The sequence below is a fragment of the Sturnira hondurensis genome, unplaced genomic scaffold (assembly GCF_014824575.4).
Source record: "Sturnira hondurensis isolate 20B ecotype Veracruz unplaced genomic scaffold, ASM1482457v3 Scaffold0006474, whole genome shotgun sequence".
NCBI classification, from domain to species: domain Eukaryota; kingdom Metazoa; phylum Chordata; class Mammalia; order Chiroptera; family Phyllostomidae; genus Sturnira; species Sturnira hondurensis.
This window is the reverse complement of record NW_028079105.1, coordinates 119,743-144,989: the sequence shown is the minus strand read 5'-3', so window position 1 is coordinate 144,989 and position 25,247 is coordinate 119,743.

Here is a 25,247-nt window from a genome sequence, read left to right as displayed (position 1 = left end):
CTTCCCCTACAATCACCACACTGTTGTCCATGTCTGTGAGTCCTTTTTCCTTTTTGCTTTTTTCCTTTTTCCATTTCAATCTCTCCACAACATACTTTCCATTGTTTAGCTGTCATCCTAGTCTCTATTTATGAGTTTGTCTCTATTTTGCTTGTTAGTTCAGTTTGATCATTAGACTACACATATAAGTGAAATTGTATGATATTTGTCTTTCCCTTACTGGCTTATTTAACCTAGCATAATGATCTCTAGCTCCATCCATCCTGTCATGTATTGATGGACACTAGGGCTGCTTTCATACTTTGGTGATTGTAAATAATGCTGCAATAAACATAGGGGTGCTTATATTTTTTCAAGTTAGTGTTTTGTGTTCCTTTGGATATACTCCCAAAGTGGGATTGTTTGGTCCATTTTTAATTTTTTTGAGGTACCTCCATACTGCTTTCTACAGTGGTTGCACCAATCTGTATTCCCACGAGCAGCACAAAAGGGTTCCTCATTCTCCACATCCTAAGCCAGCACTTGTTTTTTTAATTAAATTATTGATGATAGCCACTCTGATAGGTGTGAAATAGTATCTCATTATGGTTTTTATTTGCATTTCTCCAATGATTAGTGAGAATGAGCATCTTTTCATATGTTTATTGGCTATCTGTATGTCCTTGCTGGTGAACTGTCTATTTAGGCCCTTAGCCCATTTTTAATTGGGTTGTTTGTTTTTTTGGTGTTTAGTTTTGTAAGTTCTTTATAAATTTTTGATACTAACTTCTTATGCCTTGGTGAATATGTTCTTCCATTCTTTGTGTTGTTTTTTTATTTTGTTGATTTTTCCCTTTACTGTACAAAAACATTTAGTTTAGTGAAGTCCCACTTGTTTATTTTTTTCTTTTGTTTCCTTTGGTTGGGGAGATGTATTTCATAAATATTGTTGCAAGCTATGCCCAAGGTTTTGCTGCCTACATTTTCTTCTAGGATTTTTATACTTTGGGGCTTAATATTTAAGTATTTTATTCATTTCAAATTTATAATTGTATGTGGTGTAAGAAGGTAGTCTTATCTCATTTTTCTGCATGTATCTGTCAAAGTTTCCCAGCACTATTTATTGAGTAAACTATCTTTAGCCCACGTATGTGCTTGCTGCCTCTGTAGAATATTAATTGACTATAAAGGTGTAGTTTTATCTCTGGATGGTGTGGCTCAGTGAATTGAGTGCGGGCCTGCGAATCAGACGATAGTGGTTCTATTCCCAGTCAGGGCACATGCCTGGGTTGTGGGCCAGGTCCCTAGTAGGGTGCACATGAAAGGCAACCACACATTGATGTTTCTCTCCCTCTCTTTCTCCTTCCCTTCCCCTCTCTCTAAAAATAAATAAATACAACCTTTAAATGAAGAGATTACAGCCAAGTAGTATTCCATTGCATAAATGGAATAGTTGTTTTGTCCACTCATCTATTGATGGACACTTGTGCTGCTTCCATATATTGGTGCTTGTAAATAATACTTCAATAAACATAAGGGTACAGATGTAGATTCAAATTAATGTTTTGGGTTCCTTCCAATATATTCCCAGAAGTGGGATCACTGAGTCAAAAGGAAGATCCATTTTTAGTTTTTTGAGGTATCTCCATACCATTTTCCACAGTGGCTATAACAATCTTCATTCCTTCCAACAGTGCAAAACTTTTCCCTTTTCTTTGCACCCTGACAAGCACTGGTTTTTGTTGACTTATTGATGATAACCATTCTGAAAGTTGTGAGATGGTGTCTTGTTATGATTTTAATTTGCACTCCTCTGATAGTGATGTTGAGCATCTTTTCATATGTCTCTGCCATCTGCATGTCCTTTTTGGAGAAGTTTCTACTCAGGTCCTTTGAACATTTTTTAACTGGGTTCTGTTTTTTTTTGTGTGTGTGTGTGTGTTGAATTTTATGAGTGCTTTATAAATTTTGTCTATTAACCCCTTATGAGATTTAGCAGTGAATTTTAAGAAAATTTTACCAATTGTAACAGTATGGATGGACCTGGAAAACATCATGCTAAGTCTAATAAGCCAATCACAGAAAGACAATTACCATATGATTTCACTCATATGTGGAATCTAATAAATAAACTGGAATCTAATAAATAATCTAATGTGGAAAACAGTGACACACTAATAGATGGAGAGCAGCATGACAGCTAGTGGGGTAGATGTTGAAGGAGGAGTGATTGAGCAAAAGGAAATAGGACTCGAACAAGGGGACTAAAGAGAATGTAAAAATACAGTAAAAATGAAATAAAATACAAAAAATAAAGATACAGGTTTATTCCTGGGCTCTCTATTCTGTTTCATTGACCTCTGTGTATGTTTTTATGTCAGTGTAGTGCTTTTTCAATTACTATGGCTTTATATTATAGATTAATATTAGGGAGAGTGATTCCTCCAACTTTCTTCTTTCCCAGGATTGCTGTTGCTATTCAGGGCCTTTTGTGGTTCCATATAAATTTTTGAAATATTTGTTCTAGTTCTGTGAAATGCATCATTGAAATCTTGATAAGAATTGCATTTAATCTATAGATTGCTTTGGGTAGTATGGACATTTTAATGATTTTAATTATTCCTATCCATGAACATGGTATGGACTTCCACTTATTGGTGTATTATACAATTTCTTTCTTCAGTGTAACATAATTTTCTGAGCACAGGTCTTTTACACCCTTGTTTAGGTTTATTCCTAGGTATTTTATTCTTTTTGAAGCAGTTGTAAATGAGATTATTTATTTTTTATTTCCATTAGTTCATTTTTGACATACAAAAATACAACTGATTTGTAGATATTAATTTTTTACTTTACTACTTTGCTGAATTCATTTATTATTTCTAATAATAAATGAATTTCCTGGTAGAATCTTTGGGGTTCTGAATTCATTTATTATTTCTAATAATAAATGAATTTCCTGGTAGAATCTTTGGGGTTCTCTATGTATGGTATCTTCTCATCTTCGAATAAAGATAGTTTTACTTCTCCATTTCCAATTTGGATGCTTTTTATTTCTTCTTCTTTTCTAATTGGTACGGCTAGGACTATTATTCCAGTACTATTTTGAATAAGAGAGGTGAAAGCAGATATCCCTGTCTCATTCCTGATCTTAAAGGGAAGGCTTGTAGTTTTTGCCTATCGAGTAAGCAGCTGGTAGTGTGTTTGTCATATGTGGCCTTTATTACGTTTAGGTAAGTTCCCTCTTTTCTCACTTTCTGGAAAGTTTTTATCATAAATATATGCTGCATTTCATCAGATTTTTTTCTGCGTCTGTTGATAATATCAGAAAACTGTGGTTTTATTCATCATTTTATTTATGTGATGAATCAAATTTACTGATTTGTGAATGTTGTACCACTTTTGCATTCTTAGAATAAATACCACTTTATCATGTTGTATAATCTTTTTGACGCATTGAAGAATTCAGTTTGCTAATATTTTGTTGAGGATTTTAGTGTCTATGTTTATCATGGATATTGAACTGTAATTTTCTTTTTAATGTAGGGTCTTTATCTGGTTTTTGAATTAGGATAATACTAGCCTTGTAAAATGATCTTGGGAGTAATCCCTCCTCTTGAATTTTTTTGAGATAATTTGAAAAGCAAAAGTGTTAGTTCTTGGAATGTTTGTTAAAATTCATTTGTGAAGCCATCTGGTCCAGAGTTTTTGTTTTGGGGAACTTTTTGATTACTGCTTTAATTTCACTAGGTATAATCTGTCTCCACATTCTTTGATTTTTCCTTATTTATTTTGGGGAGATTGTATATTTCTAGCAATTTATCTATTTCATCTAGTTTGTCCAGTTTGTTGGCAAATAGTTGTTCATATATTTTTTTACAATCCTTTGTATTTCTCTGGTGTCAGTTATTTTTCCTCTTTCAATTCTGATTTATTTACTTGAATGTTCTTTCTTTTTTTTAAATTGATAAATCTGGTTAAAAGTTTGCCAATCTTGCTTATCTTTTCAAAGTAGCAGCTGTTTGTTGGATTCATCTATTTTTATATCATTTTAAGACTCTATTTCATTTATTTCTGCTCTAATTTCTATTATTTCCTTCCTTCTGCTCAATTTGGACTTTATTTTTTTCTTCTTTTTTAATTTCCTTTAAGTGTAAAGTTAGATTGTTTGATCTCTCTTTGTATCTCTCTCTCTCTCCCACTCTCTTTTTTGAGGGGGAGTAGGCTTGTAATGCTATGAATTTCCCTCTTATGATTGCTTTCTCTGTGTCCCATGGGTTTTTGATGTGTTCTCATTTTTATTCATTTCAAGGTAAGTTTTGATTTCTTTCTTGACTTTGTTGTTGAATCATTCATTGTTTAATAACATGTTTTTAGATTGTGATTGATTTATAATTTCATAGCATTGTGTTCAGAGAGGATTCTTGATATAATTTCAATCTTAAATTTATTGAGACTTGTTTTGTGCCTTAACATGTGGTCTATCCCAGAAAACATTCCATATAAAAAGTATTTATATTCTGGTGATTAGGGGTGAAATGCTTTGAAGAAAGCAATTAAATTAATTTGATCTAGTGTCTCCTTTAAGGCCATTATCTCCTTGTTTAATTTCTTTCCAGAAGATCTATTAATTGAAGTCAAAGGGGTCTTAAAGTCCCTGATTATGACTGTATTCCAGTTCATCTCTTCCTTTATATCCATCAAGGCTTGCTTCACATATTTCGGTGCTCCTCTGTTGGGCACATAAATGTTTGCAAGGGTTTTATCATCTTGTTAGATTGTTCCCTTTATCACTATATAATGTCCTTTTTTATCTTCTACTATAGCCTGTGTTTTAAAGTCTATTTTATTGGATATAAGTATTGCTATCCTAGCTTTTTTCCTTTCTACTTTCATGAAATATCTTTTTACATCCCTTTCTTTTTAGTCTGTGTGTACCTTTTCATCTGAGGTGGGTCTCTTGAGGACAGCATGTAAATTTGGGTCTTGTTTTCTTTCTCATGGACCACTGTATGTCTTTTGATTGAAGTATTTAAACCATTAAAATTTAAGGTGATTATTGATAGATGCACATTTAGTCCCATTTTGTTGTTAGATTATTTTCTTCTGTTGTTTTTTTCCCTCTCTCTTTTTCTTCTCTTTTTAAAAGCTCTTTAACATTTGTTGCAGTACTGATTTGGTGTTATCACACTCCTTTAGGTATTTATTTATTTTGTCTGGGGATCTCCTTATTTCTCCTTTGATTTTAAATGATAAACCAGCCTTAGTTGTAGGCCCTTGTTTTCTTTATCATCTTGCATATTTCATGCCACTCCCTTCTGACCTGAAAAGTTTCTGTTGAGAAATCAGGTGCTAGTATAATTGATGCTCTCTTATAGGTAACTACCCATCTTTCTCTTGCAACATTTAGGTTCCTCTCCTTGTTCAGGCCTTGCAATTTTAATTATTCTGTGTCTTGGTGTAGGCCTTTTGGGGTCCAACTTGTTTGGTACTCTCTGAGATTCCTGGACTTGTATATGTTTTTCCTTCATCAGACTAGGCAAATTTTTGGTAATTATTTCTTTGAATATGTTTTAATTCTTTGCTCACTCTCTTTTCCCTCTGATATTGCCATGATGCAGATGTTGTTACACTTTGTGTTGTCCCAAAGGTTTCTTAAGCTCTCCTAACTTTTTAAAATTGTGTTTTGTTTTTGCTGTTCTGCTTGGGTGTTTTTTTTCTACATCGTCTTCCAAATCACTGGTTTAGTTGTCTGCTTCATCTAACCTAATATTTATCTCTTCCAGTGTATTATTTATTTCAGATATAGCATTCTTTATTTTTGACTGGTCCTTTTTTATGGTTTCTATGTCTTTTTCCATGCTGCTTAGTGTTCTTACAATCATCACTCTAAACTCTATATTTGATCAATTGTTTGTGCCATTTCATCTAGCTTTTCTTCTGGAGGTGTTTCTTGTTCTTTTATTTGGGGCCTGTCTTTTTTTTATCTTCTGATTTTGGCTGCCCATTTGTGTTTGTCTATATATTAGATAGATCATCAAGATTCTGGTGCTGGCCTAATTCAAATCCTGACTGTGACTTGCCTTGGGCAATATGTAAGGAGCTATCAGCTATCCACAGCATGTGGCTCCCTCAGCTTGTCCTGGGTATTTGCAGAAGGAACCAGGCTACATGCCAAAGCCAACTTTTATCATCACCAGGCCCAGAGGAGGGTCAACTGAAGTCTAAGAGCTCCCAACTATCCAATTCTGCCTGCAGGCTTTCTGTAGGGTTAATCAGTGTCTCCCAGCTGTGCTCCTCAGCGGGAGCACCACAGGGTGTAGTACAGTAATTCCTGTGGGCGAGACTATTGCTTCTCCTCAGGCTGATGCCATTTGGAGAGGAGCACTCTGTCTGAGAAAGATGGCCTCTGTAGTATGGGAGATGACTCAGCACATGGATCCTGGTAGCTGTTCCTATAGTTGTCTCCCCAGAGCCACCAGCCCCAGACTCTCCTCACACATCTCTAGTCTACTCTGCCCTGCCTGTGCCAGAACCCAGGGTAAGTGGCTTGCATCAGGGGGAGTAGAGGGGGAAAATGGAGATAATTGTACTTGGATAGCTATTAAAAATGAAAAAGAAGATAAAAGACAGAAGATGTTATTGGTATGGTTATCTTTTATTAACATGATCCTCAATATACTAAAAAAATATGCCATGATCCCCAAGAAACATACATTTCCTTTTTTGTGTCCTGCATATGAGATGGCTTGGAGTGCCCCTGGATTTACACAGAGGACAGAGCTTTCCACATCTCTATGTGGCCCATGAAATAGATTTCTCTCTTCTTCCCATGAAGCCATCTTGTTATTACTTACTGACTTATCACCCTGCCTCTGAACTACCCCAGGGCATCCAAGATGCTCTTCCTGGTTTTGCTCAGTCACTCACACCTGCGTTTATAAACTGTCCTGTCTGCCTTACCTCTTCCTTCCCAATATTGCTAGTTAATATCTTTGGATTTCTGTGTATTTTTGTTTCTGCAGGGACATTTTCTTTGGCTCCTACGATAAAGCCAGCTCTCACTATTAAGCATGTGCTTGTTCTGGGTGCCTCTCTTCCTTTAGACTTCTCTGAGTTGCAGTTTTACATTTTCTGATATTGTTCGTTGATGTCACAGACTGACTTAAAGTTCACTAAGGTAGGAACTGTGTGTTGTATTTACTCCCTGCTTTATCTGCAGCACCTAACAGAACTGATTCATCCATATGTTCACAGATAGTCATTGATTTAAAGACAGTAGTTAACTACTGGATAGACCACATTAGAATATGCCATGCCCCCAGCCTGGATACATTTCTGTTTTGCAGATTATCTTCCTTTCTTTTGGTATTATTAAAAGCTATCTGTCCCTTCAATAAACTTATGAGTCAAGATTTAGGCAAATTAGAACTACATGGAATTTTGGAAAATAGGCAGCCACAAAACTAATGTATACACTCATGTGATACCCTAATGAACACTGTGATGTTGGAAACAAGAGCTCCTTGGCTCTTCATGGGGCCTGCACAGCAGTGCATGCTGAACACTAGGAAACAGTCAGCAGGTCAGCATAAAGCACATGGCCTCCTTCACCCACAAAACACTGAGTTCATGGTTCATTTTTAATGTTTCACACATTTAATGCTATATAATGCTATACTACTTTAATACTGATTACATCATGTGGTACATAGATAAGCTCATTTAAAATCCTACTAATTACTTGTCATCGTTTACAGATCATTGAAAATAGTATGTTAGTTTTAAAGAAATGAAAGTATTCTCTAGACACCTATGGTGGTGACCTTGAAAATATTGTTTCCCAATACAATTCTTTATTCAAATATCATAATTAGCTAGCAAAATCTCTGAGTAGCAGTAAGATCTGCCCATCTTTTAATATCAGTTCATTTTACTCATCTGAATTCCACTCCCCCTTCCCCACCAAAGGCAAAGTCCTCTTATGGATGTTATATAATGTGTTCTAGAACAGCTGTCTAATGGAAATTGACTTTGGAGAAATGCTTAGGTTTATTTCCCTCAAAACACAATATTTTAATAGTATCACATTGTCAAGGAACTTTAGCATCATAGAACATCTAGGAAGCATCTTTAATTTAGTTGATGCTGGCTTCTGTCAAATGAGTGTCTACAAGCCTTGCCACAGCAAACACCTGGCTTATACTCTGTAGGAACATTGAAGTTTCTGGCTTTTTGTGTGCATTTCTGTTTCCAATATTTCAACAGTTTTATTTCCAGTTAACTACAAATGTCTGGTTATTGGTGATAAGATGAATGCTGAGCTTTCTATATATCTTCTTTTCTAAAGAAAAGAGAATACTTGAAATACCATGTACTATTTTGACTGTAAAGTTTTAAGGAAGTGATCAAGACTAAAAGGGTTTTGCACTGTTGGTAGGAATACAGACTGGTGCAACCACTGTGGAAAGCAGTATGGAAATATCTCAAAAAATTAAACATGGATTTGCTGTTTGATCCAGTGATTCCACATCATGGAATATGAGGTCTTTCCAGAAATTTTCCAGCCATATAAAGATGAATAAAGACATTTATTGAAGGAGATGCAAGATACAAGAAATCTTGCTTGCAGGGCAATGATGCCTCAGTCCCCTTCAAAGTAGGCACCTTGATACTGACATCACATAGTTCTCCCAATCACCATCAGCTGCCCAAATGTATTTTCCTTACTCTCATTGATGACCTGAAATCTCTTCCCTTTCCAAAGTGATTTGGTTTTGGAAAAAGCCGGAAGTTTCAGGGCACCAAATATGGGCTGTAGGGTGGCCGAGTCACCTGAGTCACCTGGATGAAATGATGTTTCACCAAAAAATTCTGCATGAAATGCAATTGTTGACCAGGTGTGTTGTCATGATGAAGCTACCAATTACCAGTTGCCCATACCTGCAGCCTTCTGGATGAATTATCCACAGTCTCTATGGAGTGGTGTTCAAGCTTAATGCAAAATTTGTCTTTTTTTCTTTTTTAGCTTCATATTCTTATTTATTTTTTTTTTAATTTTTTAATTTAACTTTTGTTCAAGTACAGTTTTCTTTCTTGTATTCCCAGCCCTGCCCCCCCCCCACCCCAGTGCTCCCAACCTCCCTCCCATCTCAGACCCCCACCTTATTGTCCATGTGTACTTTATACTTGTTCATGTGAGTCCTTCCCCTTTTCCCCTGTGATTCTCTCCACTCTCCCCTCTGGACCCTGTCAGCACGTTCTGTATTTCAGTGTCTTTGGTTATATTTTGCTTGCTTGTTTGTTTTGTTGTTTAGATTCCTGTTAAAGGAGGTATCCTTTATGGTATTTGTCTTTCACCGCCTGGCTTATTTCACTCAGCATAATGCTTTCCAGTTCCATCCATGATGTTGCAAAGGGTAGGAGCTCCTTCTTCCTTTTTGCAGCATAGAATTCCATTGTTTAGATGTACCTTAGTTTTTTGATCCAGTCATTGACCAATGGGAATCTAGGTTGCTTCCAACTCTTGGCTATTGTAAATTGTGCTGCTATGAACATCGGGGTGCATAGGTTCTTTTGGATTGGTGTTTCAGTGTTCTTAGGATATACTCCTAACAGTGGAATTGCTGGGTCAAAAAGCACGTCCATTTTCAGTTTTCTTAGAAAATTCCACACTGTTTTCCATAGTGGTTGTACCAGTCTGCAATTCCATCAACAGTGAACTAGACTCCCCTTTTCCTCACAACCTCTCCAACACTTGTTGTTTGTTTCTTTGTTTATGATAGCCATTCTGACTGGTGTTCAGTGGTATCTCATTGTGGTTTTGATTTGCATCTCTCTGATACCTAGTGATATCGAGCATCTTTTCATTAGTCTCTGGATCCTCTGTATGTCCTCCTTGGCAAAGTGTCTGTTCAAGTCCTTTGCCCATTTTTTAATTGGGTTGCTTGTCTTCTTTGAGTGGAGTCGTGTGAGTTCTTTGTATATTTTGGAGATTAAACCTTTGTTTGAGGTGTCATTGGCAAATATGTTTTCCCAAACAGTTACTTCTCTTTTTATCTTGATACTGTTTTCCTTGGCCATGTACAAGCTTTTAATTTTGATGAGATCCCATTTGTTTATTCCTTCCTTTATGTCCCTAGTTCTAGGGGACATATCACTAAAAATCTTGCTGTGTGGAATATCTGAGATTTTCTTGCCAATGCTCTCCTCTAGGGCTTTAATGGTTTCATGGCTTATATTTAAGTCTTTTATCCACCTTGAATTAATTTTGGTGTATGGTGTAATTTGGTGCTCGAGTTTCATTTTTTTGCATGTAGCTGCCCAGTTCTCCTAAAACCATTTGTTGAAGAGGCTATCGTTACTCCATTTTATGTTACTGCCCCCTTTGTCGAATATTAATTGACTGTAGAGAGTTGGGTTTATTTCTGGGCTCTCTGTTCTATTCCATTGGTCTATGTGCCTGTTTTTATGCCAGTACCAGGCTGTTTTGATTACAGTGGCTTTGTAATACAGTTTGATATCAGGTATTGTAATCCCTCCTACTTTGTTCTTCTTTCTCAACATTGCAGCTGCTCTTTTGTGCTTCCATATAAATTTGTGAAGTGTTTGTTCAATGTCTGTGAAATATGCCATTGGTACTTTAATAGGTATTGCATTGAATCTGTAAATTGCTTTGGGTAGTATGTAAATTTTGATGATGTTAATTCTTCCAATCCATGAACACGGTATATGTTTCCATTTGTTTGTTTCTTCCTTGATTTCTTTCTTCAGTGTTGTGTAGTTTATTGCATATAGGTCTTTAACCTCCTTGGTTAGGTTTATTCCCAGATATTTTATTTTTCTTTTTGCTATATTGAATGGGATTTTTTCTTGATTTCTGCCTCTGCTGTTTCATTGTTGGTGTACAAAAATGCCTTTGATTTCTGGATACTGACTTTGTATCCCGCTGTTTTGCCAAATTCATTTATTAGTTCCAGCAGTTTTTTTGTAGAGGCTATAGCGTTTTCCATGTACACTATCATGTCATCTGCAAACAATGCCAGTTTTGTTTCCTCATTTCCGATTTGGATGCCTTTTATTTCCTTTTCTTGTCTGATTGCTGTGGCTAGAACTTCCAATACTATATTGAATAGAAGTGGTGAAAGTGGACAACCTTGTCTTGTTCCTGATCTTAGTGGAAAAGCTCTTAGTTTTTGTCCATTGAGTATGATGTTGGCTGTAGGTCTTTCATATATGGCCTTTATTATATTGAGGAATGCTCCCTCTATTCCCACTTTGCTGAGTACTTTTATCATAAATGGGTGTTGTACCTTATAAAAAGCTTTTTCTGTGTCTATTGATATGATCATGTGGTTTTTGTGTTTGCTTTTGTTTATGTGGTATATTACATTTACTGATTTACGAATATTGAACCATCCTTGCATCCCTGGAATGAATCCCACTTGGTCATGGTGTATGATCTTTTTGATGTATTCTTGGATGCAATTTGCCAATATTTTATTGAGGATTTTAGCGTCTATGTTCATCAGAGATATTGGCCTGAAGTTTTCTTTCTTTGTTGTATCTCTGTCTGGTTTTGGAATTAGGATGATGCTGACTTCATAAAAAGAGTTTAGGAGTTTCCCATTATTTTGGATTTTTTGGAATAGTCTGTGAAGAATCGGGGTTAGTTCTTCCTTAAAAGATTTGTAGAATTCTCCTGTGAAACCATCTGGTCCAGGGCTTTTGTGCGATGGGAGTTTTTTGATTACTGATTCAATTTCATCTGCTCTTATTGGCCTGTTCAGGTTTTCTGCTTGTTTTTCATTGAGCTTTGGAAGATTATATTTTTTCTAGAAATTTGTCCATATTATCTAGGTTTTCAAATTTCTTGGCATACAGCTCTGCATAGTAATTCCGTACAATACCTTGTATTTCTGTGGTATCAGTTGTAATCTCTCCTCTTTCATTTCTGATTTTGTTTATTTGGGTCTTCTCTCTTTTTTTCTTGATGAGCCTTCTTAAAGATATCTATTTTGTTTATATTTTCAAAAAACCAACTCCTGGATTCATTGATCCTTAGAATTGTGCTTTTAGTCTCTATGTCATTTAATCCTGCTCTGATCTTGGTTATTTCCTTCCTTCTACCTGCTCTGGGCTGTCTTTGTTGTTGTTCCTCGAGTTCTTGGAGGCATCGGGTTAGGTTGTTTGTTTGAAATGTTTCTATTTTCTTTTGGTAAGCCTGTATTGCTATGAACTTCCCTCTCTGTACTGCCTTCACTGTGTCCCATAATTTTTGGATTGTTGTGAGTTCATTTCTATCCTGACCCATTCATTGTTTAATAGCATACCATTAAGCCTCCATGATTTTGGGTGTTTTGAGTTTTTTCCTGTGGGTTTAGTTTCCAATTTCAGTCCCTTGTGATCAGAGAAAATGCTTGGTATGATTTCTATTTTCCTAAATTTGTTGAGTCTCGTTTTGTGTCCTATCATGTGACTATCTATCTTGGAAAATGTTCCATGTGCACTTGAAAAGAATGTGTATTTAGCCTCTTTGGGATCAAGGGCTCTATATATATCAGATAGTTCCATTTCATCTAGGGTGTCATTTAATGTTGCAATATCTTTGTTAATATTCTGTTTGGAAGATCTGTCCATTTTTTACAAGGGGGGGGTTAAAGTTCCCTAGTATAATTGTGTTGCTGTCAATATCTTTCTTGAGGTCCTCTAGGATTTTCTTTATATATTTGGGTGCTCCTGTGTTGGGTGCATATATATTTACGATGTCAATGTCTTCTTGTTGGATTCTTCCCTTGAGCAATATGAAGTGACCTTCTGGGTCTCTCCTTATGGCCCTGTTTTTGAAGTCTATTTTGTCTGATATGAGAATTGCTACCCCGGCTTTTTTTTTTCTTGTCTATTTGCTTGGAAAATTTGTTTCCATCCTTTCACTTTTAGTCTGTGGTGGTCTTTTGGCCTGAGGTGGGTCTCTTGTAGGCAGCATATGTGTGGGTCATGCTTTCTTATCCATTCAGCTATTCTATGTCTTTTAATTGGTGCATTCAATCCATTTACGTTTAAGGTTATTATTGAAAGGTACTTATTCATTGCCATTTGTGTACCTGTGTTCCTCTCCTTCTGTCTCTTTTCCTTTCTTTCCTTAAAGCAGCCCTTTTAGTAATTCTTGTAGAGCTGGTTTGGTGAAGCGTATACTTTAAAGTTCTTTTGTCTTGGAAGCTCTTTATTTGGCCTTCTGTCTTGATAGAGAGTCTTGCTGGATACAGTAGTCTTGGTTGTATACCTCTGTTTCTCATTACTTGAAATATTTCTTGCCATTCTCTTCTTGCTTGGAATGTTTCCATTTAGATGTCAGTAGGCAGCCTTATTGGGACACCCTTCTATGTTACTTCCTTTTTCTCCCTTGCTGCCTTTAGGATTCTCTCTTTGTCTTGGAGGTTTGGCATTTTAATGATGATGTGTCTTGCAGTAGGCCTCTTTGGGTTCCACCTGATTGGGACTCTCTGGGATTCCTGGATTCGTGTGACTTTAACTCTCCTCAACTCAGGAAAATTTTCCGTTATTACTCTTTGAAGTAGGATTTCTATCCCTTGTTCCTCTTCCTCTCCTTCTGGCATTCCTATTATTCGGATATTATTACGTTTCATGTTTTCTTGCATTTCTCTCAAATTCTCCTCATTTTTTCTGGTTCTCTTTTCCCTTACTTGGTCCATCTGGGAGATTCTTTCTATCCTGTTTTCAATCTCACCTATGCTATCTTTTGCTATATCAATTCTATTCTTCATACCTTCTACTGTGTTCTTCAGTTCAGAAATTGTATTCTTCATTTCCTCTTATGCTTTGGTGATAGTTTCTATTTCCTTTTTCATGTTGGTATAGTTTGCAGAGAGTTCATTGTAGCTCCCCTGTAGTTTCTGGTAGCTCCTTGTAAGCTCTTTGAATTTCCTGATAACCAGTGCTTTGAATTCCACATCTGATAGTTGACTTGCCTCTATTTTATCTAACATTCTTTCTGAGGCTTCCTCCTTTTGTTTCATTTGGTTTTGTTTCTTTGTCTTCCCATTGTTTGTGATACTCTCCTTGGTGGCCTAAGCTTCTTAAATTGATCTGTACTGGTTCCCTGGGTTTATGGTGTGAACTTCTTTGGTAGGATACCTGTGAAATTCAGTGGTGTAGTCTCCTGCAGGTATCTTGGTGTTCTCCGCTAACACCTACTCCTTTCTTTATTGTGTATGTGTGATCAGTTGGAGGGGGAGGCAAAATGGTTTATGATAGCAGAAGATTATTTTATATTATTTACAGACACAGTGGGCAGAGCAGAAACAGACAATCTTTAGGCTATGTATAGAGTTAACCGTGCTGTTCAACCCAGCTTGCCACTTTTAGGAAGGGGTGAACATAAGTTAAGTGTCTTGTTGAGAAGGGTGTGCTTGTGAGTTTTATCTAGAAAGCAGTGTGGTTCCAGGTGGTCAGATTTGAGGTAAGGTAAGAGTACAGGTTAGTAACTGGGTGTAGCATGTGAGTAAATAGAGTAATAGAATTCAGGCACATGTAAGGTGGTCTAAGATCCGAGAGATGTGTTATGAAGTATTACTGTTGTATAGAATAGCTCTTATTTACAATAATATTAGAGGAACACTCACGTGATAGATTCTACGTGATCTGTCTAAATGGGAATTATAGAGCTTGGGTACTATAGCAAAGGAAAGCAAGTGAAGTATAGAAAATTAGCAATACACTGTGAGGAAAGAGCAGTAGGAACCTGTCAGGTAGTACAATATACCCAGCCAGGACTAAGAAACCTGTAGAGAAAGAGGAGGAATACAAAGATATTCTTAAAATAAAAAAAGAAGTAAGAATAATGCAAACAAATAATACTACACACAAAAGAAAACTAAGCAACACACAAACAAACAATCCAACACACGCACACACACACACATACACAAAAGTCAGGAGAAAAGGGGAATAAGTGGAAAATTTGGGAAGAACAGAAGGACTAAAACCGGACAAAAAGAAAAAGAAATGAAGGACAGAGTATTGAAAGATAGAGCAACAATACAGTTTGCAAGATATAAGATTACTTACAAAATAAGTTGAAAGAGAAAAAAAAGGGGGGATGGAAAAACACACACAGACACACACACACACACACACACACACACACATACTAAAGAAGGAAAATAAAGCACCCTTCCTTTGTTGGTTTCAAACTCTACAAACCGGTTTTTCTGGTTGCGGCCTCTCTGCGGGCAGGTATGCAGGTGTGCATGAGCAGGCTGCGGATTGGGCTGTGGGCGCGCCCACCCCCGGGAGGCTGCCTGTGTCCCGTGGGGCACTGTCCTTCTCAGTCCCGCGGCGGGACCCAGGTGTTCCCACCCCTCCCCTGGATGGCTGCTGGGTGGTTGGCCTGTTAGGCAAGCTGCTGTCACAGAGCACCTCAGTTCACTTTCCAATAGAGACTTCTCCACAAAGCCTGCCTCTCAGCCCAGCCCAATCCCCAAAAACCTGCAATGACAGTGTCCTTCTTAAATCCCCCGGGCTGGTGGGCTGGCGGGCTGGTGACCACAGAGTCCGCAGTTGCCACCCTTTATGTTAACTTAAACCCACGGGTCTCTGCCTGATATTAACCTGCCTGCCTAGACGGGGGAAGGGGGGAGTCAGTTCTCTCCCACAGTCTGTTCCCAGGGTCTGTTGCCGGCCCACCGGGTGCCAGGCCTCTGGAGTTCCCTCCGCCACAGGTGACCCGGCCCTGGATTCAGACGGGGATTCTGTTTCCCACTGATGGTGCCCAGATTGGCCGCCGCTTCTGGACCTTACTCACTCTCCGAAGGAGGTCGCCCACCTTGGGTGCTCCCAGGCACAGCCCACAGCCTAGGAGGCCGCGGGCATGCAGCTGCTTTTGTCCTCACTCGCCTTCTGGAGTCCTCACCGACCTGCAGGTGTCTGGTTCCTCTGTCACAGTCTGTGCTCTCTTATTTTCATACATGTTGAGGAATTGTTGGTTGATTATGCTGTTCTTCAGTAGATCTGCCTGGATTTCCTACCAGATGCACGGGAGCTGGGTTCCCTCCGTGCTACTCTGTTGCCATCTTAACCAGTCTCTTAATGCAAAATTTGATGCAGTTTCTTTGCGCTGCTCAGTTATTTTAAAGGCATCGACCGCACAGTACATATGCTCACTTAATAGTGTCTACTGCTACCACTGACTTGAACAGTGAAGTCATTATTGTTCATGGGCACATTCTGGTCCACCCTCCTTGGTTGTCATGTTATATCAATGTCATGCAAACTATTCTCATTATATTAACAATGGCTGCACTTTTACTGGACAAATCATTATCATATATCCAAAGGAATCAAAAAACTAACTCAAAAGAACATAAGCACCCCTCAGTTCGTTGCACCATTATTTACAATCACCAAAATAAGGAAGCAGCTCAAGTGTCCATCAGTAGATGAGTGGATAAAACAACTGTGGGACCTTAGTATAACAGAATACTACTCAGTTGTAAAAAAAGAAGAAAATTTTACCCTTTTTGATGGTGTAGATGGACCTGGAGAACATTATACTAAGTGAAATAAGCCAGTCAGAGAAAGAAAAATACCATATGATTTCACTCATATGTGGAAATTAATGAACAAACTTAACAAGAAAAATAAAGACAGACTCAGAGAACAGGATGATATCTAAGTTGGGGAGTGTAGCGGGTAGAGGGATTGAGCCAAAAGGACATGGACAACAGTGTGGTGATTGTAGGGAGGAGAAGGGAAAAGGGGAATAAATGGTAATAGAAAAATACAATAAAAAAGACTAAAAGGGAATGAATTATGTCTAATAGAATTCACTTTAAAACTTTGTATAATAAAAAGACTTTAAAATATTAACTGCAAGGCCATTGAAGGAAATATATAACTATATGTTTTGAGCTGACTACTTACCAGGAATACTGCTAGACATTATATGAAAATGTTTACATAATAATTTTCATAATTTGAACACACATTAGTTAGGATGTGCTAAAAAGTTGATTTTCATTTTAAAATATAGATGTTGAAGAGCACTTGATATGTATTGATAAGAATGTCATATTGTTTGACACTCCAATAATATAAAAGGTCGCAGTGTGTTTTTTGTATTCACAAACTTATCCCAAGAATTCTGGCATAGGTGAAAAAACACTACCTCTCCTATATTTTAAATGTATTAGTAAATTTAGTCAAAAGACCAGGATTTTATTTTCTTGATTAATAGTCAGAAATAATGATACATTAATTTATTTTAGAACCAGGTGTTGTAATTAATAATATGCAAAAGCTAGTCTCAAGTACACAAAACTGACTCAGACTGTTAAGATGATCTCTGAACATATCAGGATGCATATACAGTGTGGGGACTATGATGAGCTATGGGTGCATTTCATGAGTTTTAGAAATATACTTTGTTATGGGTTGAATTGTCTCCCAATAAGATATGTTGAAGTATTAACTCCTGGTGCCTATGAATATGAACTTGTTTGGAAATAGGGTGTTTTCAATTATGATATAGCCCATAGGACTGGTGTCCTTCTACTAGGAGAAGAAGACATATGAGAGAGGTGGTAACAGGGCAGAGTCTGAATGACGCCATGAACTTTGAATTCCCCACTTGCAGAAACTCTAATTCTTACTGAAGACCTTTCCTGACCTGTGTACAATGGAAACTTTTGACCAACACTAACATGTTTGTGGAATCAACCAATCCTATCCAGAGTGTTCCTTAATTAACATGGAGTCCATGGACTCTCTCCTATTTGTAGTATACACACTGCCATGACACTTTCTTCTAAGTGACCAACTCAAATAATTTATCTCTTCTCTGTGTGCTGCTCTCACCCTGTCTGGAAAATAAAAATCAGAATATGTTTTCTTGGTCATCACCCGTGCTTTATCAGCTCATGGGGAGTGGTTCCAAGATACATACATCTGTACCAGCTGTTTAATTTTCAAGCCATTTGGCATAACAGCAATAAATTTTTAGCAATACAGATCTATGAATTCCAGAATCACTCAGGCAATCTATTTATGTCTTTAATTTTCTATTTTCTTCTTCAGAATTGTAAAAGTACCACCACATTCGATTGTTTTCAGGATTATGTGGGATAATCCACATAAAATATTTGATGATCAATAAATTGTGGTTCCCTTTTACTCTAAAATATAGCAGCATGTAGTTGGAGACCTCCCTCCAGTCCTTGACAAAAATTACATTTTTCCCCTCACACTGATGAGATGGTAATTTGAAAAACCACTACCAGTAACATCTCAGAGCAAATATGCAAGTGCTTGTAGTAAACCCACCTCCACCTTAGAATTGAACGTGTTGTATTTTAGAAGGGCAGTCCTGAAAGGACTGTTCAGCCCTTATTCAGTTGAAGGGTCTAATATGACAAATTTGAAAGGAGAGTGAATGTCTCTTATTAGACTAAAAATTATTAGTCTGGAAAACCAAGGTGAATTAATCTACAGCAACCTCAGACTTGGGGATCTCTGTGACCAACAGCAGCTCCCAAGTGGCTATTCCCTTTGCTGTCATGGATTCACAGCCAACAGCTGAGGAAGGTGAGAACAGAGTAGATTATACACCAGGACAGGAATTAGGACTGTTTGTCTTCTACCAACATTCCTGGTAGTATTTCTACTGATTAGTAAATTCCTAAAGCATGATGAAAATTACATAGTTTGTTGGTCTAAATTTGTGACTCTAAGCATAAGAGGGGGACCCACCCAAAATGGAATTATCATCTATAGGGTTCACTCTTTGTAATACAGGTTTCCCCCTCTAAGTGACTGTCCTGGAAACCATCTGTATCCTCTGGCATTGTTGTACGAGGGTGCATTCTGCTTCAGTAAATTTTTTTGAAGACTCTTATCGCATCGGTTCATTTCTTGATGGGTGATTTGTGAGCACATCTGCAAACACTGCACTGAGTGTTCAGCAGTTTTTAACCAAAAATGGCATGACCCCTGTGCTCCACTTTCCCTATTCGCCTGATCTTACCCTGAGCAACTCTTTTTTGTTTGTTTGTTTCCCTGCATAAAAAAAGTTCTCAGAAAAGTTTTGCCAGTGTGAAAGAGGTGAAACAAAAGTGGCAGAAACACTAAAAGGCATAAAAACCAATGAGTTCAAAACTGCTTTGAGCAGTAGAAAAAAATTTGATATGTGTATTGTATTATATGGAGAGTACTTTGAAGGTAACCGAAGTTTAAACATGTTTAAGAATAAACAAACAAGCAAAATATAACCAGAGACATCAAAATTAAGAACAAGCTGACAGTAATATGAGAGTAGGTGGGAGAGGTAATAGGGGGACGAGAGAAGGGTTGTCAGGAACACATATAAAGGATATATGAACAAAGAGGGAGGGAGGTGGGGATGGGTCAAGAAGGGGGGAGTAGTGGGTGGAAAATGGAGACAACTGTACTTGAACAACAATAAAAAATAAAACAAAAACATTTATAATCCTTTAAAAAAAAGAATAAATATAGGATTGTCCCATGGGATCCTAGAAGATACATAAGCCCACCCACCCAGGAATCAGCACCTGAAAGGGCACAATCCACTTGTGGGGATTGAGAGAAGATGAGAGCTAAGCAAGCAGCATTGTGCCCTCTCTAACTCCTCCCCCACATACAATGCAACAGTGCAGTGAAGTGGGTTGCTCCACCTTAGTGAATACATAAGTCTCCACCCCTTATAATATCACAGCTGCACCAAAACAAATAAATATGGCCCAAATGAAAGAAGACATCAAAACTCAAGAAAAATAACTAAATGATGGGGAGATAGTCAACCTATCAAATGCAGAGCTCAAAACACTGATAATCAGGATGCTCACAGAAATGATTGAGTATGGTCACAAAATAGAGGAAGACAATCACCTTGTCTTGTTCCTGATCTTGGTGGAAAATATTTCGTTTTTTTGCCCATTGATTATGATGTTGGCTGTAGGTCTCTCATATATGGCCTTTATTATGTTGAGGAATGCTTCCTCTATTCCCACTTTGCTGAGTGTTTTTATCATAAATGCATGCTGCACCTTATCAAATGCTTTTTGTGCATCTACTGATATGATCATGTGATTTTTGTCTTTGCTCTTGTTTATGTGATTTATGTGCAAGTCACATACTGATTTACGAATATTGAACCATCCTGCATCTCTGGGATGAATCTCATTTGATCATGCTGTATGATCTTTTTAAGGTATTGTTGGATGTGGTTTGACAATATTCTGTTGAGGATTTTAGCATCTATGTTCATCAGTGATATTGGCCTGAAGTTTTCATTGTTTGTTGTGTCTCTATCTGGTTTTGGGATTAAGATGATGCTGACTTCATACAAAGAGTTTGGGAGTGTTCCATCATTTTAGATTTTTTTGAATAGTATGTGAAGAGTAGGGGTTAGCTCTTCCTTAAAAGCTTTGTAGAATTCGCCTGTGAAACCATCTGGTCCAGGGCTTTTGTGTGATGAGAATTTTTTGATTACTGCTTCAATTTCATCTGCTGTTATTGATCTGTTCAGGCTTTCTGCTTCTTATTCATTGAGTTTTGGAAGATTATATTTTTCTAGAAATTTGCCCATTTCACCTAGGTTTTCAAATGTCTTGGCATACAGTTCTTCATAGTAATTTTTTACAATCCTTTGTATTTCTGTGGTGCCAGTTGAAATCTCTCCTCTTTATTTTCTGATTGTGTTTGATTGCCCCCTCTCTCTCTTTTTTTCTTGATGAGCCTGGTTAAAGCCTTATCTATTTCATTTATCTTTTCAAAGAACCAGCTGCTGGGTTCATTGATTCTTAGAATTGTGCTTTTAGTCTCTATGTCATTCAATTCTGCTCTGACATTGGTTATTTCCTTCCTTCTACTTGCTCTGCGATGTTTTTGTTGTTGTTCTTTGAGTTCTTGTAGATGTAGGGTTAGGTTGTTTGCTTGAAATGTTTCTATCTCTTTCAGGTAGGCTTTTATTGCTATGAACTTCCCTCTCAAGACTGCCTTTCCTGTGTCCCATAAGTTTTGAGTTGTTGTGAGTTCATTTTCATTTGTTTCCAGAAACTTTTTGATTTCTTCCCTAATTTCATTTTTGACCCATTTGTTGTTTAATAGCATGCCATTCAATTTCCCTGATTTTGAGTGTTTTTGAGTTTTTTTCTTAGGGTTGGTTTCTAATTTCAGTCCCTTGAGGTCGGAGAAAATGTTTGGTATGATTTTAATTTTCTTGAATTTGTTGAGGTTTGTTTTGTGTCCTATCATGTGGTCTATCTTTGAAACGTCCCATGTGCATTTGAAAATAATGTTTATTTAATTTAATTGGGAGGAAGAGCTCTCTATATATCAGTTAAGTCCATTTTATCTAGGACAGTTTTCAATGCCACAATGCATTTTTGACATTTTTTTGGAAGATCTATTTTTGAAAGTGAGGTGTTAAAATCCCCTACTACAATTCTGTTGCTGTCAATGTCTTTCTTGAAGACCTCCAAGATTTTCTTTATGTATTTGGGTGCTTCTGTGTTGGGTGCATATATATTTACAGTATTTACATCTTGGTGGATTCTTCTCTTGAGTATTATGAAGTGACCTTCTGGGTCTCTCTTTATGGCCCTTTTTCTGAAGTCTATTTTTTCTGATATGAGTATTGCTACTCCGCCTTTTTTTCCTGTTCCTTTGCTTGGAAAATTTGTTTCCAGCTCTTCAATTTTAGTCTGTGTAGGTCTTTTGTCCTGAAGTTGGTCTCTTGTCAGCAATATATGTATGGGTCATGCTTTCTTATCCATTCTGCTATTCTGTGTCTTTTGACTGGAGCATTTAATTCATTTATGTTTAAGGTTATTATCAATAGGTACTTATTCATTGCCATTTTTGTACCTGTGTTCCTCTTCCTCTCTCTTATTCTTCCCTTTCTTAAAGCAGCCCTTTTAGCACCTCTTGCAGAACTAGTTTTGTGAAGATGTAGTTTTGAGAATTTTGTTTGTTTGTTTGGAAGCTCCTTATTTGGCCTTCTGTCTTGATTGAGAGCCTTGCTGGGTAATGTAGCTTTGGTTGTAGGCCTCTGGTTCCCATTACTTGAAATATTTCTTGTCTTTGTCTTCTTGCTTTGAGCATTTCCATTGAGAAGTCAGCTGCTAACCTTATCTGGGCTCCCTTGTAAGTTACTTCCTTTATTTCCCTTGCTGCCATTAAGATTCTTTGTTTTTCTTGAAATTTTGCCATTTTAATTATAATGTGTCTTGAAGTGGACCTCTTTGGGTTCCTCTTCATTGGGACTCCCTGTGTTTCCTGAATTTGTGTGACTTTCTGTCTCATCAGATTAGGAAATTTTTTCATTATTACAATTTCAAACAGGTTTTCTTTCCCTTGTTTTTCTTCTTCTCCTTCTGGTATCCCTATTATATGGACATTGTTACATTTCATGTTGTCCTTGATTTCCCCTGACTCCTCTTCATTCTTTTTGAGGCTCTTTTTTTTCTTGCTTTTTCTTTGTGTTTTTTCTTCCTTGTACTCCAGCTTGCTGTTCCAATCTTCTACTTCATTGAGCCTTGTTTTAATTCCCTCTACTGTGTTCTTCAGTTCAGAAATTGTATTCTTCATTTCCTCTTGGCCCATGTTGATAGTTTCTATTTCTTTTTTCATGTTGATGTAGTTTCCAGTGAGTTCATTGTAGTTTCCCTGTAGTTTCTGGTAATAAATTGAGAGCTCATTGAGCTTCCTGATAACCATTGTTTTGAATTCAATATCTGATAACTCATTTGCTTTTGTTTCATTTAGCATTATTTCTGAGGCTTCCTTTCATTTGACATTGTTTTTTTTTTTGTCTTCCCATGTTTGTGAGACTCTCCTTGTTAGCCTCAGCTTCTTAAATTAATCTGTTCTCTCTCCCTGAGTTTACAGTGTGAACTTGTGTGATAGAATACCTGTGAGATTCAGTTGTGGAGTCCCTTTGATCTCCTAAGCTCACTAGTCTTGGACTGTCATCTAACTTGGCTCTGTGTTTGTCTTCAGGTTTTGATTGTTGTTGGGTCTTTCTTTGGTGGATCCTTCCCACCAGCTGGTTAACTGAATTTCACTCTGCCCACCACTTGTTGTATTTTGTTGTGCTGGTGAGGGCAGGTTGTGCTGAAGCTGGTTGTTCTGTGTGTACAAGGTTTTGAGGATTCTCTCTTGTTTTTTTTTTTCCAGTTGTTTGTTCTTGATAATTTCTCCATTATTTAGTTGTATTTCCAGATAAGTCCTGGATTTAGGTTAGTGTGGCTTCCACTCACTCCTTCACCTTCTTTTGTTATTATCTGTTGGTGGTTCCTTTGTTGTTGGTTATCCTCTTCCAGTGGGTGTCCTGGTGTTCACTGCTTCCACCTACTCTTTTTCATGATCAGTTGGATGAGGAAGGCAAAATGCTTTAAGGCAGCAGAAAAGTATTCTATGATATTTACAGTAGCAGCTAGTAGAGAAGAGATAGGAGATCCTTTGGCTATTTATAGTGTAACAGTGTCTTCCATACAACTAGCCACTTTTAAGAAAGGATGGAAAGAAGATGAAACTGTTGTTGGGTTTAGAAGGATTGTGAATTGTATCCAGAAAGCAGTGAGGTTGTGGGAGGACTGATTCTGAGGTAAGGTGAATGTAAAGGATAGTAAATAGGTGTAGTGTGTGAGAGAATGGAGTTAACCACTACAGTAATAGAGTTCAGGAAACTGTGAAGTGGGCTAAGATCTGGGAGGGGTGTTGTGAAGTATTTACAATTGTATGGAAGAGCTATTATTTACAATAATATTAGGGCAACAATCATATGACAATCTATTTGATCTGGATAATGAGAATAGGGAGTATAGGACCTTGAGTAGTGTGCTAATGGAACATGAGTGAAGTGAGGGATAGTAAATTAGCAATATGCTATGAAGGAGAGAACAGGAAGGACATGTCAAATTATACAAAATCAGCCAAGCAAAGAAGACTATACAAAAAGAAGAGGAATAGAAAAATACTATTAAAATAAAAGATGTAAGAATAGTGAAAAAATAATAATACAAATATTCAATACCCTGCATTCTCCTTGTAATAGCAAAGTGAATTTCATCACACTGTCTCAGCTATTGGGATCCCCCCTCTTTGTGTCTAACTCTGGTCTTTTCACAGTTCCAGGTTTTTTGTCTCACTTGTGGGTATTTATAAAAAAAGAAGAAGCATGAAAGAGGAGATAAAATTGGAAAGCAATGAAGAAGAAATTAAATAAGAAAAAATGAAAGAGAGGAAAAAGAAATCAAAAGATAAAATAATAAATATTAAAAATTACTATTGGAAGAATCAACATCATGAAAATGTCCATGCTACTCAAAGCACTTTACAGATTCAATGCAATACCTATTAAAGTACCAATGGCACATTTCACAGACATAGAACAAACACTTCAAAAATTTATATGGAACCATAAAAGACCCCGGATAGCAGCCACAATTTTGAGAAAGAAGAACAAAGTAGGAGGGATCACAATACCTGATATCAAACTGTATTACAAGGCCACTGTAATCAAAATAGCCTGGTACTGGCATAAAAGCAGGCACATAGACCAATCGAATAGAACAGAGAGCCCAGAAATAAACCCAACTCTCTACAGTCAATTAATATTCGACAAAGGGGGCAGTATCATAAAATGGGGTAAAGATAGCCTCTTCAACAAATGGTTTTAGGAGAACTGGACAGCTACATGCAAAAAAATGAAACTTGATTACCAACTTACACCATACACCAAAATGAATTCAAGGTGGAAAAAAGACTTAAATATAAGCTGTGAAACCATTAAAGCCCCAGAGGAGAGCATTGGCAGGAAAATCTCAGATATTCCACGCAGCAATATTTTTACTGACATGTCCCCTAGAACAAGGGACATAAAGGAAAGAATAAACAAATGGGATGTCATCAAAATTAAAAGCTTCTGCATGGGTAAGTAAAACAGTATCAAGATAAAAATAGAAGCAACTGTTTGGGAAAACATATTTGCCAATGACACCTCAGACAAAGGTTTAATCTCCAAAATATACAAAGAACTCACTAGACTCCACTCAAAGAAGATGAACAATCCAATTAAAAAATGGGAAAAGGACTTGAACAGACACTTCGCCAAGGAGGATATACAGAGGATCCAGAGACACATGAAAAGATACTCGATATAGCTAGCTATTTAGAGAGATGCAAACTAAAACCACAATGAGATACCACTTTACACCAATTAGAATGACTAT